This window comes from Bemisia tabaci, chromosome 5 (assembly GCF_918797505.1).
Source record: "Bemisia tabaci chromosome 5, PGI_BMITA_v3".
In the NCBI taxonomy this organism is placed as follows: Eukaryota; Metazoa; Arthropoda; class Insecta; order Hemiptera; family Aleyrodidae; genus Bemisia; species Bemisia tabaci.
The window spans coordinates 39252383-39269896 of record NC_092797.1 but is presented as its reverse complement, the minus strand read 5'-3'; the positions used below and the strand labels follow the sequence as shown (position 1 = coordinate 39269896).

Genomic DNA, 17514 nt, shown 5'->3' with positions numbered 1-17514 from the left:
TAGAATTTGAAATGATTTAACTAAAACACATGCGCTATTATATAATAGGCCTAGAAAAGAGAAGTGGTGAGCTCAAGGTCCCGCTCTCAAAGGTAACTGGGCCACTGAAAACATTCTTAAATATTCGAGTGCTTCGAGTCCAGTCCAGAATGGCAATGAGTTTCAGTTCCAAGGCCGCGATTTAGAAATTACGAGGAAACTTCACTTCACTTCCGTTCCGCTTAGTAGACAAAAAATGAGGAAAAGTGATGTATGTGAAAAATTGGAGCTTTAAAATTAAGCGTGACGGAGTTTGGCAAAATTTGCCTTATGGTGGAAACTAAAATTGTTTAGGGAGGAAAAACCTCGAGTTAGGTTTAAAATATCGATTTTCAACTTTTGACGCTGAAAACCACTTATTTCTTTTGAGTGCATTGAGTCCAAGTATCAAGCTGAAATTTTCTCAAATTCAAATTCACTCTTTTTCGCCTGTAAACTTTTTCTTGCTGTTAGGGGGTCAACTTTTTTTTAAAAAAATTTCTTTTTGCGCGAAATACTTAAAAATTGACCATTCCAAGTTGTGGTCTAGTTATTTCATTTTATCCCTCGCCTAAAGGCACACACAGATCACCAGGCATCATTGTGGAGGTGGAGATGGTTTGATAAAGCCATCGTTTGAAGTTTAAAATTGATAACCAAGGCCCTATTGAGCCTCCAGTTTTTTACGTTGTTCTGGATGTCCTGACGATGCATTAAAGTGAGAAAAGCTTCGACAAAATAGGTACGTCCCAGACTTAAGTTCCCGATCAGGCCTAGTTCAATGAATTTTAAACTTTAAACTTCACTACACATCACTCTAGATAAGCGACGTTCAATAAGGTATGCAAGTATTGGCTATCTTTATAATTATTACTGCAATTACGTTTGATCCATATGACCGAAAACTTTGACCCTCCTTATGAACTTAAATTTTTTTAACCGTGTGTTCAGAAACCCTTTATTGAAAAATTCGACATACCTCATCTGGTCCTCGATCAGTTGCTGAAGTCAACGTGAAGGGGAGCGGAGAAAAAAAAATCTAGAAAATTCCTCATCTCGGTTCAATGGATCAATTAAATTGCTCCGACTGGCTTGTCGTTCGTCGTAAAATCATCCTCAACGAATCTAGGCTCATTGAATAAATTCCAGGCTCACTCGGCGCGATGAGCAAAGGAACCTACTTTAATCAAAAGGAAATATGCGCCCTCGAACATGAGCTCTGTAATTCATGTATTCTTATGGATCCCAGGGCCCATATCTCAATGCACATAGTTCCTTTTGGCATAAATGCGTCCAAACGCGAGTGGAGCTGCGCGCCGCGCCGGCGCGGCGTGAAGGTAGTGCTGCTCCAGTTTCGAAGCTTACCTCCTTCATAAAAGCCTTTGCAATAGTCGATAGACCTTTTTCGTAACGCTTCGTTCTCCGAGCGCAACCGCACAATTTACGCATCCATCCCGTTGCACAAGAGCCACAGAGAATCGATCTGCTGCCATGTTCACATTTTTAGAGAATGCTTTGAAAGTTAAGGTGCGTTCCAACAAATCGGTCTATAGCAAACTTTTCTCAAAAAGGAAATAAGAGTTCGCGGAAGGAAAAGTTATGTGGGTGAGACTGAGACCCGAGGTTTAGGTTATTTGGGTCTCAAAGGTTTTTCGGCTCGCGAAGGAAAAGCTATGTGGGTGAGACTGAGACCCGTGGTTCAGGTTATTTGGATCTCTAAAGTTTTTCGGCTTGTGCGTCCGAAAATTTGAGGTCCGAAAGTTTGGGTCACACGTCTGAAGTTCGGTTGATTTGATTGAACTTCTATGGAGTCAAACGAAAATACAATAAATTTTGATTTTTTTTATTAAAGGAGCTCTATGTCACTTGACGGCAATCATTTTCAGCTTCGAAACCAGTAAACTTGTGAAACTGGTCGGAAAAAAAACATGAATTTATTAAAATCTTCTACCATCGGACTACTGGGCTTTGAATTTAAACAGTAGAAAAACCACCATCATGAAGGCTTCATGTACCCAAATCGGTTCTCCGACCGACACCATCATATGTTTACACTAAAATTAATTAATAAAAGCACGGTTCTCGGAGGAACAATACAAAAGAGTCACCACGAAAGCAAAGTAAGGGAGAGTCGGCTGGAGCGGGTAAAAAAACTCAGACAGCGCGGCATGAAAGAAGAACGGGGAAGATTGAACGAAGATGCGGTATTTATACCTTGTATAAAGAAAATAAAATAAGAGAGCCCACAGAATGGAGAATAGGAGTCATTCGCTGATGAGAGGATGATAGAAATGATCGAAGGAGATGAGGGACCGTGAGTAAGAAAATCTGAATCACCAGACGGGTCTGTTAAACACTTAACCCTTCCCAGGCCTCTTTCTGGTGATTGTGAAGGTGAAACGAAACAGTGCATATTTACCAATCACTATTTAGCGGTTATCCGGTTAGCATCCAGCCTCCTAACCTCTCTCCTCGGCCGTGACTCGAAAATAAATGCACAGCTAGCCCTCCGTTGTTTTGAAGCCCCATTCTTGCCGACGGATGTAAAAGAGCAGTGACGTTTTGACGTTGTTTTACTGAATAATAATTTCGCGTTTTTCCTTCAAAGTTCCACTACGTCTGCACTGGGAAAAAAACACATTGGATCTAGAGTCTAGACTCCTGAAAACATTGACAAGAAAAATACTCTTATTTCAATCAAATTTAAGCTTAAATCAAAAGGAAATCCGCTCAAATTAAGAGTCTTGGCTCTTGATTTAAGCTTAAATCTGATTGAAACAAGAGTATTTTTTCTTGTCGATGTTTTTAAGAGTCTGGACTCTAGATCTAATGTGTGTGTTTTTTTCCAGTGTGAGAGCACTTTTGAATCGTCTCTTTGGTCAACGCAGTTGCGATCACACTGAAGAAAAATATGGTTGATTTTACCATACTCTGACACAGTGATATGAGTATTTAATGAACACTAGACTCTATGGTTGCATTTACCATATTATGGTAAGAATTACTAGAATTCCGGTGAATACTACTATGATGTCGGTTATTTTCACCGAATAGTATCGCTGTGTAAAAAATCGAGTAGACTCATAATAAATGTTACCATACTTTTTTTCCAGTGAAGGAATGGAATGCTTCTTCTTCGCCTTATTTGGTTCGATATAATATTTTATCGCTCTTTTGGTTACGATTATCAACATTTTTTGAAAACTATTAATAAAATTTAAAAAAGGAGAAAAACGTTCATATTGATTCGATGTAAGAGCTCAACTAGTTGGATTAGTGGAACGGAATCGACTCCATTTTTTCCAACAATACTACTTTCATAACGAAATAAAACTGACTTGATTACTCAAAATTGTGAGAAATTTTTTTTCTCCATAAATACTGTCCACTCTTAACACGTATCAAATACTTTCAGTGTGTTTGGAAAACAATGTTTCAGCATTTAAAAGTCAAAAGTATAATATAATAGTGTAAAAGTAGTTCTTCAATTCTGCTGCATAATATTTGTAATAAAATCATTGGTTTCTGAAGCAGGTGTAAGAATAGTCGTCCTAAGATGAAAATGTCCATAGGTGAGTAAAAATATCAACACTAGAATGCTTGGGTCAGTTAATGATTGGAAAATATTTTAAGTAAATTAACAAAGAAAAATGCTAATCTAATTTTGCGAAGTTCAATAGAACTATGATTCCGCAAAATGAAGTGACGCGTTTCATACAGTTCGCGTTTATATACACTTATTTTACTATTAGCATACACTTTATTGCCTGGCTGTTGCTTAATCGCCAGCGGCCATAAAAGGCGATAAGAAATTGTGTAGCCGACTATAGAAGCTATTGGAAATCTTACAGCCGGCTGTAGGTCTATGGTATTTTGGAACACAGATTCTACTGCCAATTTTTATCAGGGTTCAGTTTCATTAAGATAATAATAATAATACAAAAAAGGGTTAGTGGCTATCCAGACCCTTAAATTAAATCAGCAGAAAAGCCTCATTGAAATAACATGCATCGATTGCCTGTGAGAAGATTCGCCGTCTTCTGAACGGAGATACGTTAAGTATTCAACGTTGGAAATTTTTCCCCTCGCATTTTTCCTGGAAATCTGTTGGAGGTTTCTAACGGAAAATTTCGCTGATTATAAGTGAGGTTCAGGAAAATTTGAAACCGAAATGACTTAGTTTTAGTTTAAAATTATTTAAGTAAATGTTATAATCACGAAAATGAAGTTATGTCCCTTTGAGCCTAAAACAAAAGATTGGCACTACCCTCAGCGCCCGATTCCTGTAACTTTAATTACATTCCTTTCAGACTTAACTCCATTTTCATCAGCACGGTATTGAGTCGGAACGAATAAAATCTACGACCGACTCACTCTGAGCGACCGCAGTCTATTTGCGCGGACCCGGTGAAGAACGGGCCAAACGTTAAGTTGCAAATGAATTAAAATAATAAATTCACATATGCGTACTTTCACACGGCCCTGAACGCTTCCCTTTCACAAGCAGGGAGACTGGAGACACTCCTTAATCGTTCCAGACCTCGTATCCTTGCGCACTCTTATCCTCCGATCCATGAAATCATTGTTATGGGCATCTGCGATTTTTAAGCGAATTCCCACTTTGCATGGGCGACGTTCTCCGAGCTTCTAGACCACCCAGTCCCCAACTCACTAACTCTGCCTTGTTACCAAAGAGAGTAGTGCTGCCGTGCTAAGGAAGAACGCCGTATGAGCTTTCAGGCGTTGCCAAATTACCTTTGATAAAACGCGACCTCCCTGGTAAACCTATGAATCTTTTCCTTCCAATTTTTCAGATAATTTTGTTCGCAATTTCATCTAAAGATTCTGGAAATTTATAGGAAAAATATTCACAACTTTCCTCAAAAATTAACATTTTATTGAAGGAAATTTGGCAACTCTCGATTGTTCAACTGTTCACACGACGCCTCTCCTTAGCACGGCGGAGAAGTAGTGCCCAAATTTTCTACCGATGTAGATGAAAACTCGGCTAAGACAAAAAATTCGTCTTATTAGTAAAAAAAAAAAAAAAAAAGAATCATTAGCAATCTTTTTACGTGCAAAAAAAAGACGTCATTTTCAGTGGCGAGGCGTGCTTTGCGATGAATCGACTACTCTGTCATTCAAATCTATGGAAAAGGATCGATTATCAGGGCTTTCTCAACGATCACCATAATAATCGAGTCTTTACCATAGTTTCTAATGGGAAAAAGTCGATTACTACGCCTCGCAACCGGTCACTTCAACATGATGGCTCACGAAAAGGGTACGAAATTAAGAGTCACAATATCAATGGCCAAAATGCGAAACCATATATCTCCATTGCGGTGTCTTAAAATTCAAGTGCCAAATGATAAAAAATAAAAGACCAAAAAAAAGAGTTGATATCCAAAATAATTACTGTTCTTGTCGTGTTAGAATTGAGTTTATTATTCTTGCCAATTTACGGAGATCATACAAACGTAAACATACAATACACCTTTCGGCGATACAACTGTTCGGTAATGTGAGAGTTCTTATTGTACAGAATTAGAATTACAGAATATAACGTTAAAGTCACTTCAAGTGAGTGATCCATGTGTGACATTTCACGATGATACCACTATTCAACCATGGGAGCCCATGTTGCCTACGCCGAAAATTGAAGGCGAACTGACAAGGCGTTAAAGTCACCTCTTCTCGTCCGGTAAAAATCTATGTCTTGTGTGTATTCCGAGTAAGCTTAACATTTCATGCTGATACCACTATTCGACCACGTAGGAGCCAATGTTGCCTACCTTAAAAGTTGAAGGGGAACTACTAATCCGTTCGAGTCCCCTCTCCACAGTCCACATTCGGTAAACCGCGTTTACATATGTTCAAGAGCTGCCTCTTCCGCAAGGGACTGGTTAAAAGCTCCAATTTTTTCGAGCATTTGTTAGGTAAACTTTTAAGGTTTTCCAGTGGCCAATACATTTTATTACACACGTCTCAATTCTTTCAATCGATGTTGATAACATAAAAATGTATACAATCACCTTGTTTTCTTAAAAATGCTATTTTCGACGGTCAAACTGTAGAAATGCTTATCTCGGTTGCGGTGTTCTGTAACTCTCGCATTTGTTTCATTTCCTAAAAAGAGACCGAACCAACATCATGGCTTGAAGATTTCACAGAATATATTCTATATGAAGAAAAGAAAAATCACCAACGTTTTAAAAAATGACGTTCAGTACATGTAGAAAATAAAGAATGACACACTGGAAAAAAACACATTGGATCTAGATTCCAGACTCTTAAAAACATCGACAAGAAAAAGTACTCTTGATTCAATCAGAGTCTAGCTTACATCAAGAACCAAGCCTCTTAATTTAAGCGGATTTCGTTTTGATTCAAGCAAAAATCCGATTGAATCAAGAGTATTTTCTCTTGTCAATGTTTTTTAGAGTCTGGATACTCTAGGCCCAATGTATTTTTATTTTCCCAGTGTAGGAAATCTGCAATGCCGCAAACCGAATTACGCATTTTTACAGTTTAACCATCGATTAGCGACAGCAGGAATACGGATACAGCCCTCATTCTTTTTTGTATCATGAAGAGCAAAATTTTTGCCAAAAAGCCCAGCATCATGTTTTTGCATGATCCAGTCATCGATGCTATTCGTATAAAGTGTAGAAATGAAAGGGAAATTCACACAAAACAATGCAGTTTGTATCGATCGTGTAGAGAGGCGAAAACCATTGATGGCGAAAAAGTAAACAAATGCAATTTCGCCGTGAGAGAGGTAAAGGGACAATGATAACATTCCGCGAGCGAACAATCGGGTACAGTTAGATTTGTTTGTTTTACCTGTGTCAGGTGAGGAAATTAAGGATGTAAAAGGGCCTTTATCCACCTGATTCGAGGGGCCGATATTTGGGTCAATTGTTTAGACGCAACACGCGCGCCCGATTAGTTTCACAATGCGCACTGTCCCGCTCAGAATGGCAGAAAACCTATGTTTGCGTGCTATTGACATCTAAAAAAAAAAAAAAGAAAGAAAAAAGAAAAAAAGGTGAAGCAACGCCCATCAGTTGTCTGGTGGATCCGGAGTTCAACGTGCGAGAGTCGCAGGTGAGATATCATTTGGTGCTGACAGGGAAACCAGTGGCGAGGCATGAATGATCGATTATCGATTATCGATATTTCTCCATTGAAGCCATGCTAAAGAATCGATTGTTACTATGTTTGTTGCGAGCACCCCGTTTATCGATTCTTTTCTATAGGTTTGAACGGCAGATCAATCGATATATCGCAAAACACGGTACGCCGCACAGTGGATCGAGTCAATTAGCGAGTTCGGACTTGAAATCTTTGACTAAAACTGCAAATTTTCATGTTTAATTCGTCACATTTTAAATTTCAAGGAGTGCTCCAAGAAGAAAATTCTACGAGGAAACCAATGAGACCACTTTCACAACCTCAAAGTTTTGTAAAAAGGGAGTTATACGTGTTTAAAGTTGCCAAATTTTGTCCGACCTTTTTATTGACTCGATCCACTGTGCGCCACCGAGGGAAACCACTTTCGATCGACGGGAAGGCTGGATCTCCTTTCGAACGGAACGGGATAATAGCCGAATAAGAGCGCATCGAAAGGAGCAAGGTTCGGCGGGTGGCGGGGGGGTTGGCGAAAATAAAGGTCGCAGGTAAAAATTGGGTTACGGGCCGGCGCTGATTAGCGAACTATAGGTGAGGCGAGGGACTCTCACTTTTTAGCGAATTGTGTCACCGCGCCGGGCGTTGCGATTCACCTTCGCTAATTAACGGCTGTCCGGCTATCAGGGCCCCGCACCCCGGGTCGAAAAAGGCCGTGACGACCCGAGCGAGAGGAAAAGCGTTTTTCGCTTTCCTGTCGCCTTTGTGCTCGGGTTCCCACGGGCGAGGAATGTTTACACCGCAAACCCCAGGCCCTCGCGAAAGAGAATAGCGGACCTTTGGGAGACGTCACATCAATACTTAATCAACTGGGAGGCGACCACACGCCAGTAGAGACCTAAGGAACGGCGACGAAGGCCGTGAAACATATTGTAATGACGGCAAAAGGTGAAGTCTTATTACGCGGAGTACCGCGGTGACCTTGAAAAAAACTCGCGCGGAGAATGGAAGAACTGGAGTCTATTCAGTTGAAAGTGTGGTCTGGATCCGGCGCTAGCGCGGGGAGTCAATGAGAAAGAAAGAGAGAGGGCGAGCGAGAGAGGGTGAGGGGGAGGGGATCCAGCGCGAGGAGCGGGAGAGAAGGACGGGAAGAGAGAAAGAGCATGGTTTGAAAGAAAGGGAAAGGAATGGGAATGAGCGTGGCTGGGTCGGTTTGTCGGCTCAAATTGTGTAACAGCTCCTCAGTATAGTGTGGTGTACCGTGATGAGCGTAGTCGGGTGTCCGTCTTGAAGGATTTGTCCTCGCAGTTATCACTCTTTTCACCTCCTTCCTTTTTTCTTTTTTTTTTACACGCTTCAGTTTTCCGTCCCGCCAGAAGCTCTTTCGCGAAAAGCTCGTTACGTCTTCCCAGTGATCCCCCTGCGCTCCGACCAAATTCTCCACTGGGCGGCCCCGGCAACTCGCCATTCGCGCTTCTTATTCGCGCTTCTCATTCGCGTCTTCTCGCGTGTTTACACCGCTTTTTCCCACGCTTCCAGCTTTTCGGCCGAAAGTTCAGTGTCCTACCTCAGTTCTCCCGAAAGTGCTTCCCGATCGGAATATAGTGGAAGGAGCCGCTTTTTAATTTATCAATTTGTAAATTAAGCAACAAGTGTGTGTTATCAATTTTTGCGCGTCCTATTCTAAGAATAAAAAGTTCGTGGTGATCCTCGTTTTCGACGACATGACTCGAGAAAATGTGTGGCTGTGATGTGTGTCGTAAAGGATTAATGTGTGTTTATTTATCTACGCCTACCATGGGATTAAAATTGGATAACCCTCCATATTACTGGTATGTTCCGCATGCACTTTATTTTTTATTATCAATTTTCATTTTTATAAAAAGTCTTCCGTCGGGTGCAGGAAGATAATACGGTTTTTTTTTCCTGCCTACGTTTTTCCCTTTTAAATGTCTCGAGACATTTTAATGCTCGTGTAGAGAAATTTCTGTTCTTAAAATTCCAAAACAAGGAATTTTCCCGTCTCGCCAATGTCGAAATATTTGCGCGAAAGCTGTCTGCCCTCGCCGACAGAATTCAAAACTTCCAAGAAATCGAGAACAAACTTTACCTCAGAATTCAAATATTTTCGTATTTTTAATGTTTTAGTTACTTGAGTCAGGTCATGTCAACAACTTAATTACCCGCTACTCTCGAATTAAGTACGCTGTGTTGTCCGTATCAGATAATCTAATCCTTCTCACGGTGTAAAAGAGCGTCAGCTTTTTTGTGGATATAATTTTTTAAACGGAGACCACAATTATTTGAAGTCTTCTAGTGCAAGAACACATGAGAACTTACGATACTTGAATACGTAAACTTGATCCATAAGTTTATAACTCAACAAATTAAAAAAGCAAACTCTAAGGTAGAAATTGAAGCAATTTATGTATGATTTATTGTAAAGGAAATAGAAATGTAGAGAGAAGGAGACGTTTGGCAGTAGCCAATCACCATCCAGTGAGAACAGTGCTTTTTCGCTCAACCCTTATTGGCTGCCGCACCTCATTGGTCCGCCGTTGCCTCATCACCAGCACCTCTTGGCCCATCAGATCCAACTGTATGACGATTGGCTGTCGCCGCAGATGCATAAGATATGCACCCAGAGACTACCAAAAAAAAATCAGCGCAGTTCATTGAAATGTTTTTTACACTTTTACTTTTCAAATTTTACCGGACTCATTGTAGAATCATATGCAGTTATTAATCAAGAAAACCTCTCATTTTAAATCGAGGAAAATGTCAACTGAACGGAGAAAAACAGTGATAGATTGAACCATATACCCGTCTGACTTTAAGCCAAAGCTACTTACTAATTTTCTGTGATTTAAAATTAAAATCGCATGACATATCGACGGTGAAACTACCAAACCACGTATCTCGGTTTGCGACGTCGCAGACTTCCTGTCATACTTTATTTCTTAAATGAAAAGCTACTTAACGTCCAGTCTTGAAAATTTCCGTGATTTTAGCGGCTCTGGTGCTTGCACTAGAGCTGCTATTCCGGACGGTCCCAGCTGGGGAGTATCAATGCAGCATGTTACATTGTAGAGACCGCGCGTTGGTTGATGGGAATCGGCGCCATTTTCGGCTATGTTCCTTGTCATGACTTTATTTTATTGCATACTGTTTTATTGTTAGTCAATGCTATGTTGTGTATTGTATTTTTGGAATCATGGTGATACAGTCAACAATTCAAAACTTGTTTGTGCTTTTATCTCGTGATGGAAAAAATGTACTTTACGTTCAAAATTTGAAAATTTGAATTTTAAAGTTTTCGCGGTTAAGGAAGCTTTAACCACTGGGTTGGAGCTTCCTAGTCATATTACTTGATATCAGCTGATAGCAAACAAAGGTTACCAGGGAAACCGTAAACGTCTAACAACTATCGTGGCCATTGGGGCGATTCGACAGTTTGAATCGTTTTCGTTGATTGAATCGACAGTTGTCGGATTGTACATCAATGACAAAATGTGTCTAGGCCCTCATTCTTGACTACAACTACTGCCCCCAGAGCCGCTCTCCGACGCCAATGCGTTGGAGCTTCCTGCTTGTTTCCTCTTCGTGCGGAGAAAATTCTGTGAAAATTTCAAGGAATGATATGGATTTGGTCTACTTCAAAAAAATAAAATGTGAGCGGAGATTTTTAAACACCGCAAACGAGATACGTGGTTTGGTAGTTTCACCGTCGATATGCTTTGAAAGCTTTGCAAAACTACATACCTACCTATTTATAGAACTGTCTTTTTCCACCATCGATGGACATTTCCGTTGATGAAGTATTCACGGCTGTTGGCGCATGCAACAGGTTGCATCTTACCTCCATTAATGCCACGATATTACATTAACTATCTCATCCATGCCATTGATTCCACTGTGGCCTGTCCCCGTAGACATCTCAGTGATTTTATGGGTGAACCACAAGAATGTAGCTCCTAATTATTGAAATTGAATCTGTCTAATTGGCGTATGTATACTTTTCACGGAAAAGGAATTCCTGGTCCATCCGCAGAGGTGCCTACATGCTACAAGCATGGGGAAAATAGTGGTTCATACTTATTTATGTCGATGATGAAACGCTTTTCTTGGTTTGCGACGTTGCAGACTTCCTGTCATACTTACTTAATTTTTTTAACGGAAAAATACTCCACGATATTTCTCAAAAACTTCCATATTTTTCATTTTCTGTGTAAAGTATAATCTACAAAAATTTCAAGCGATAGCGCGTTGGTTTGTTTTTCTCCCATCAAATAAAATGGGAGCAGGAATTTTGAAACACCGTAAAAGAGATATGCGTTCTTGTAGTTGGACCATCGAAAAACGACTCTGGATTGTACCACGTTTAGCAGAAAGGAACCAAGCCACATCAACTATATTCCCAAATGTAATTGGGCAATTTAATATTTTACAAGAGAACATTCGTGCGGATTCCTATGAAAATTTTTAAAGTTGCCTCGCACTATACAGAAAATTTACTGAATTTTGCACAAAAACTGCACAACCGTTTTCATGTAAAATATTAAATTGCCCACACTGAAAAAAAAAGTAGCTTGGATCAAGCATGATAATTCTTGAATTTGCCGCCAAGAATTTTCTTTATCTTGCTTTAAGCTGACTTTTTCTTGATTCAAGAAAAATAATGCTTGGGTTAAGCAAAAAAGTAGCTTATATTAACCAGCAAAATTCTTGATTTAAGAAGAAATACTTCTTGGCGGCAAATTTAAGATTCTTTTTTTTTCCAGTGCAATTAAATTTGGCAATAGCTGGTGTGGCTTGGTTCATTTCTACTTAACGCGGTCCAGTTTAGCCTACATGAAATTAAAGCACTCAGCATTGATTTCAAATGCACGTTACCAACCACCAACGAATCCGGAGATTAATCACGGAATCGGTTGCGAAAAACGAGGGTTTTCGTAATTGTTTCAGCGTAGGTACTCGCTTTATTAAATGCAGCGAGAATTCAGGACATGGATTGAGGTCCCGCGCCGTTTGACCCCGGCGCCGAGGTTGCTGCAGCCGTATTTGACCTCATCCATGTTTCGAATTCTTGCCATGTGCTCGGTCCTGCACACGTTCGTCATTGATGCTATACTTTCTCAGGAACTCGCCCATGAGTCCTTGCCGTTGTGCTGTCATCAGCCTACCAATTATCAATGGAGAATTTGCAAGGGTCTGAAATTTGATGAATTTCCTGTTTAAGTGGAATCCTCCGAGTGAACTGAACACGAAGATACCCTTGATTCATAAATTGAGCAATTATTAGAGGAGATATGACAAAATAACCGATTCTGCTAAAATACATGCGTTTAAATGGGAAATGCCGCCAGATGACGTCACAAGGCGGCACATTTTCTCACTTTTAAATCAATTTTTCTCCAATTTCCCATGTCAGAAAAAAATTATGAAAAATATTGCGAACTCAGCTCATTAGGCACTTTCAGATGAAGCAATAAAAAAATTGCGTGCAAATTCTCCATTAGAGAAACTCGCACGCATGTTAACCACTGCGTTCGAAAAGAAAAAATGGTAAAACATTGCGTTTTTTCGTTATCATTACAGTATCTTTGATGGATGTCACTGAAAAAAAAAAGAAACTTAAATTTGCCGCCGAGAGGTAGCTTTTCTTAAATCAAGAATTTTGCTGCTTCATTTAAGCTATTTTTTTTGCTTAACTCGAGCATTATTTTTCTTTCATCAAGATAAATTAAGTTTAAATCAAAATGAAAAAATTATTGGCGACAAATTTAAGAATCAGCATGCTTGAGCTAAGCTTATTTTTTTTTCAGCGATTTTCTGGACAGAGGAACTCACATCAAAGTCAACCCCTTTCCCACATTAAAAATATGTTTTCTCAACATTAAATTTGAAAAATGTACGACTTGTTGAGCTCAAACTAAAACTTCCTCCTAAAAAAATGATTGTGTCCTCGCTGCTTGGTTCAGTTGAAGTAGAAATAGTGCAGGGTGCAATACGTCATGCTGGCCTCCATCAGAACGGAGGTAAACCTGCCACAGCCACCTGTGAGAAATCACGTTGGCGCTAGCCAAAAATCAGTCTAAGGTCAATTTAGCATTAAGCTAGTATCAGCCTCATATCAATGTGGCTAAAGTAAAATCGAAGTGCCACATCAGGCTGACTCATACCTCTGAAATATTATAAATCTGGCGCCAGACTGACTCACGGTTTACTAGGGGTCCTTCGGTATGCACTGTATGTATTTTTATTTTAAAAGATAAATCTCACTATGAAAATTGCACGGTAGCCTGGCAATTTAGCCATAAAATAAACCCTAAGAACTCACTTGAACAGCCAAAATAAATCGGTGGTTGCAGGAGCGTAGGAAGTTTACTATTTAATGAAAAGCTGGGGGCATACTCCACAAGAATCGTTCGTAAAACTTCACTCTACAGAGGAAATGCAATTATACAGGTAAAGCGAAGTAATCGTTGCGCTGTATGTATAACCGATAGAAACTTCAGACAGAAACAATTTGAGCCTGATCACGGGTGGTTGTAAAAGATTTTAAAAACAATAGGCTTACGAGACTTTTTATACGGAATCTGACGTCACAAACGGATAGAGTTATCACCAGACTTGATCGATCGAAACTGTACTCGCTTTATCTATTGTATATCTAGTAATTAATTTTTATTGCTGATTGCAAGCAGAGTAGAGAGTTAGTGATAGACATGTCTGAATGAGCAGCTCTACAGCGTTGTAATCTTCAATACCATAATGATGAAATTAAAACGAGGAATGGCCAAGAGATCGTGAAAATGTATTGTTTAATAAATTTATATGCTCTGACATTACTCGCTCATTCCTTGAATTTAAAAAAAATAACGAAAAAGAGTAAAAAAGTACGCCTTCTGATTTTCTTTGTGTATTTTTTTGACACCGTGAAGTCTTTTTTTTTCTTTTTTTAAAAAGAATTTCTCTTTTTTGATCTCCTATAAGTAGACAGAAATTACAATATTTGTCCTACAATATAAGGGCAATGTAAAATAAACTGGAACCATTATAACGACACCAAAATTATGCCTGTGCCCTGGCATGCAAATCTCCGCCCCTGAGATTTTTTTCCCGCTGAGAATCTAGCTGCTTAATGCAGTTCGAGTCTAGAAGGAAAACTACACTAGGGAAAACTGAATGTGCATACATTATTGTATCAATAGAAACTCTTTGTTTGGAGCGCAGCGCGGATGTGCGGAAAGAAATGCCGTTTTGCCCCTTTTCCCCGTTGTAGGAGGAAAAGGAGAGGAAATTCTGTTGCAACAAAGTATCGAATTAACTCCATTTTCCTTAATTTTTCTTTTGTTTCCGTTCTTTTACCCGTCAGTGCCCTTAATAATTGCGTGTTTTATCTGTAAACTTCGACGTTAATGCGCCCATTGTAAGCGCAAAGTATGAATGCTGGAAAGAATTTTTCTCGATTTCCGTCTCACGCCTGCAGGAAATTTGATTTTTCATCATTTTCCTGGGCAGTACTTGGATTTCCATGCGCGCAGGGTCATCTAGTGTTCAAACAACTGTGTTCAATTTGTGTCAACTCTTCGAAAACCAACTCATTTTGTCCGTAGAATTTTAAACTCGTGTAGTGTTTAATTCAGAACATGTTACGCTTATACGAGTCATTTAACTTTTTATTCCCCTTTCATCTTCCTCGTGTGCCCAAATATAATGTAAAATTCGTCGTCTCCAGGCGAAAGAACGTAACTCCGTTTCAATGTTGCCAAATTTTCCCTCCAAAATTGCATTTTTACTATAGGAGAATCCTTAGCATTTTTAATTGAAAATTTCACAGATTTTTCTTCTGATCTCATGCGAAAATCTGAAAAATTTCGGGAACAAATTGCACAATGATATGCTCGTGAAAAGTGGAATTGTTTGAGTCAATTTTGCAACCCTGGAATAAAGTTACGTTCCTTTGTGCGAGAAACGACGAATCACGGCAATAGACAAGTGGCGTGGCTTGCTTTGCGACGTATCGATCAAGCTGTCATTTAAACCTATGAAAAAAGATCGATAAACAGGTTTTTCGCAACGAACACCTTAAAAGTCGATTCTTTACCACAGCTTCAAATGGGAAAATATCGATTGAAAAATCGTCCATTATATTGCAGATGGTATTACTGAGATCTTTAGGTCCTATTTTTTGAGGCGTTTATTATTTCTTTATAACTTTTACCAATAAGAATAATATTGACCCAACCGAGACGTGAAGAATTTCGGTCAAAGTCAAAAGCACGCGGAAAGGAATAACCTATTAAAGACACGAAGTCATCGGATGCTCACCAACTCCAATTAGGGAGTTACCAGTTTCATTGGCAAACATCCGTTGAAGGTTCTCGTCCCGGAAACTAGAGCTCTCGGTTGCTTCGAGAGTTTCAGTTCCTCATTTCAGAACTCGGTCACAAAATTGAGAGGCGCTCCAAAAATCCTCACACGGAAATTCCGCAGGTATGATGATTCATGATGAAGATTTTGGTAAATTTTGGAGACATCGCGATGACTTTTTATCCTTGATTGAATTTTGTTGTTAAGTAACAATAATCCGCTAACGACTTGTAAACCACATAAATTAAATTGAAATAAAGAAGGATTCCAAGAAACCACCATGAAATCTGAAATTACCTAGAATTAGGATAATCTCGTGGTTGAGCAATCAGAAAGTATTCATGATTAAATTAGGGCAAAACTTGCGTAAATCGCCGTTTTTGACAAACTCAAACAATCACTCTTGATTAATGCAGAAAATGTTTTCGAGAGCTGCAGCTTTTCTCGTCGGTGCTAGACACCGGACGACTCAAAATTTTGGTCGAAACTTTTTATTTCTCAGAAATAAATCGACATTTTCCTCCATTAAAACGACACAAAAACGAAACTTTCTAAAATATCCGACAGAGTTTCCCTAGTTTTCCCCGTTCTCACAGGACCCCCTCGCCCTCCCCCCTCATTTCACGTGAATGACACGCAAGGGGAATTTTCCGCACCCCTTAGGTTATCCTTCGAGGAAGTGACAAGTAAAAAAATTCCGTCCGATTCTCTCGTGTGAATGTACACTGCTAAGGAAAAACGCCGTATGAGCCTTCAGACGTTGCCAAATTTCCTCCAATAAAATTCGAATTTACTGAGAAAATTGTGATTATTTGTTTCCAAAATTTGCACACAATTTTTTACGCAATTTAATCTAAAATATCTGAAAGTTTATATGGAAAATATGCATAACTTTCCTAAAAATTAAAGGTTTTATTCGGGGAAATTTGGCAACTCTCGAATGTTCATACGGCGTTCTTCCTTAGCACGGCAGAACAGTCGAATCATGGATGGCAACATCGGAATGGAGGAAAGCATGCGTTTTGCGCAACATAGGCACGTTCATGTTCGCGTGTCAGCGTGTCTCATAGGAGCGCAGTTAAATTTTATTGGTTCCATTCTTCAAACGGGCGGAAACGCATCGTTCAGAGCACAGATACACAACTAGAACAATACCGGCGTCGCTATGAAGTGAAAAAAACTGGAGCATAATTAAGTTTTTAATCAGTTCTCAGAAGTAGGAGAAGCGCGCCCTGGGTCCATAAAACTGCCGCGGCGTTGTCACCATAAAGGAGTCGCTTGATTCGCTTGCGCTTTCACCAAGGACATCTCGCTATGCATCATGTTCTCTATACTCCTAATTTCCGTGGTTGCATTACTCCGAAGATCCGATCCCTTAAGGTGAATAGTCATGGGGGTGCAGAAAATGCCCTATCTAGCGATTCTACAGGATCGCGACCAACGTGATGCAAATCCACAAGATCGGGGCGTAGCACAGTGGATCGAATCAATGGGAGAGGTCGGACAAACTTTGGAAACTTTAAAAGCTCAGAGCTGCAGTTTCACAAAATTTTGAGGTCTTTAACATGGTCCCATTGGTTTTCTCGTAATATTTTCTATAAAAATGACCCCTCAAAATTTGAAATTTGACGAAATAAACATCTAGATTTGCAGTTTTAGTCAAAAATTTCATGTCCGACCTGTCTTATTGACTCGGTCCACTGTGCGTAGGGGGCGTTTGCCCCCCTCCCCCTCCCAGTTTGCCAGAAAAAAGGAGGATCGAAGAAAAGGGAAGAGAGAGAACGGAGAAAAAAGAAGGAAGGACCGTAAAGTTTGGTAATTATTCATGACGAAATTGACTCAAAATGGATATTAGATGCTTTAAAATTTCAAAAAATTTGTAGGGGAAAGCCCTCCGATTCCCCTCTACGCCCTCACCCTGCTTGAACTGTCTGGATCCGCCGGAGAAAAAAACTTCCTGAGTGAGACCAGAAGTTGAGGTCATATGGA

General features: G+C 39.7%; 1 long non-coding RNA gene across 2 annotated transcripts in view; it reads right to left on the bottom strand.

Moving 5' to 3' along the window:
- LOC140224643 (uncharacterized) overlaps positions 1-13972 on the bottom strand; it is a 45264-nt gene extending 31292 nt beyond the window's left edge. Inside the window, exons 1-2 of one of the 2 annotated variants that reach the window (XR_011899911.1) lie at positions 13490-13972; positions 10916-11206 (exon numbers count right to left, since the gene is read on the bottom strand). This is a non-coding gene — a long non-coding RNA (uncharacterized lncRNA). Of the gene's footprint in view, positions 1-5439; positions 11207-13489 lie in introns of those variants that run through there. The other variant, XR_011899910.1, reaches the window with a different exon arrangement.
- Between the last annotated feature and the right edge of the window lie 3542 nt (positions 13973-17514).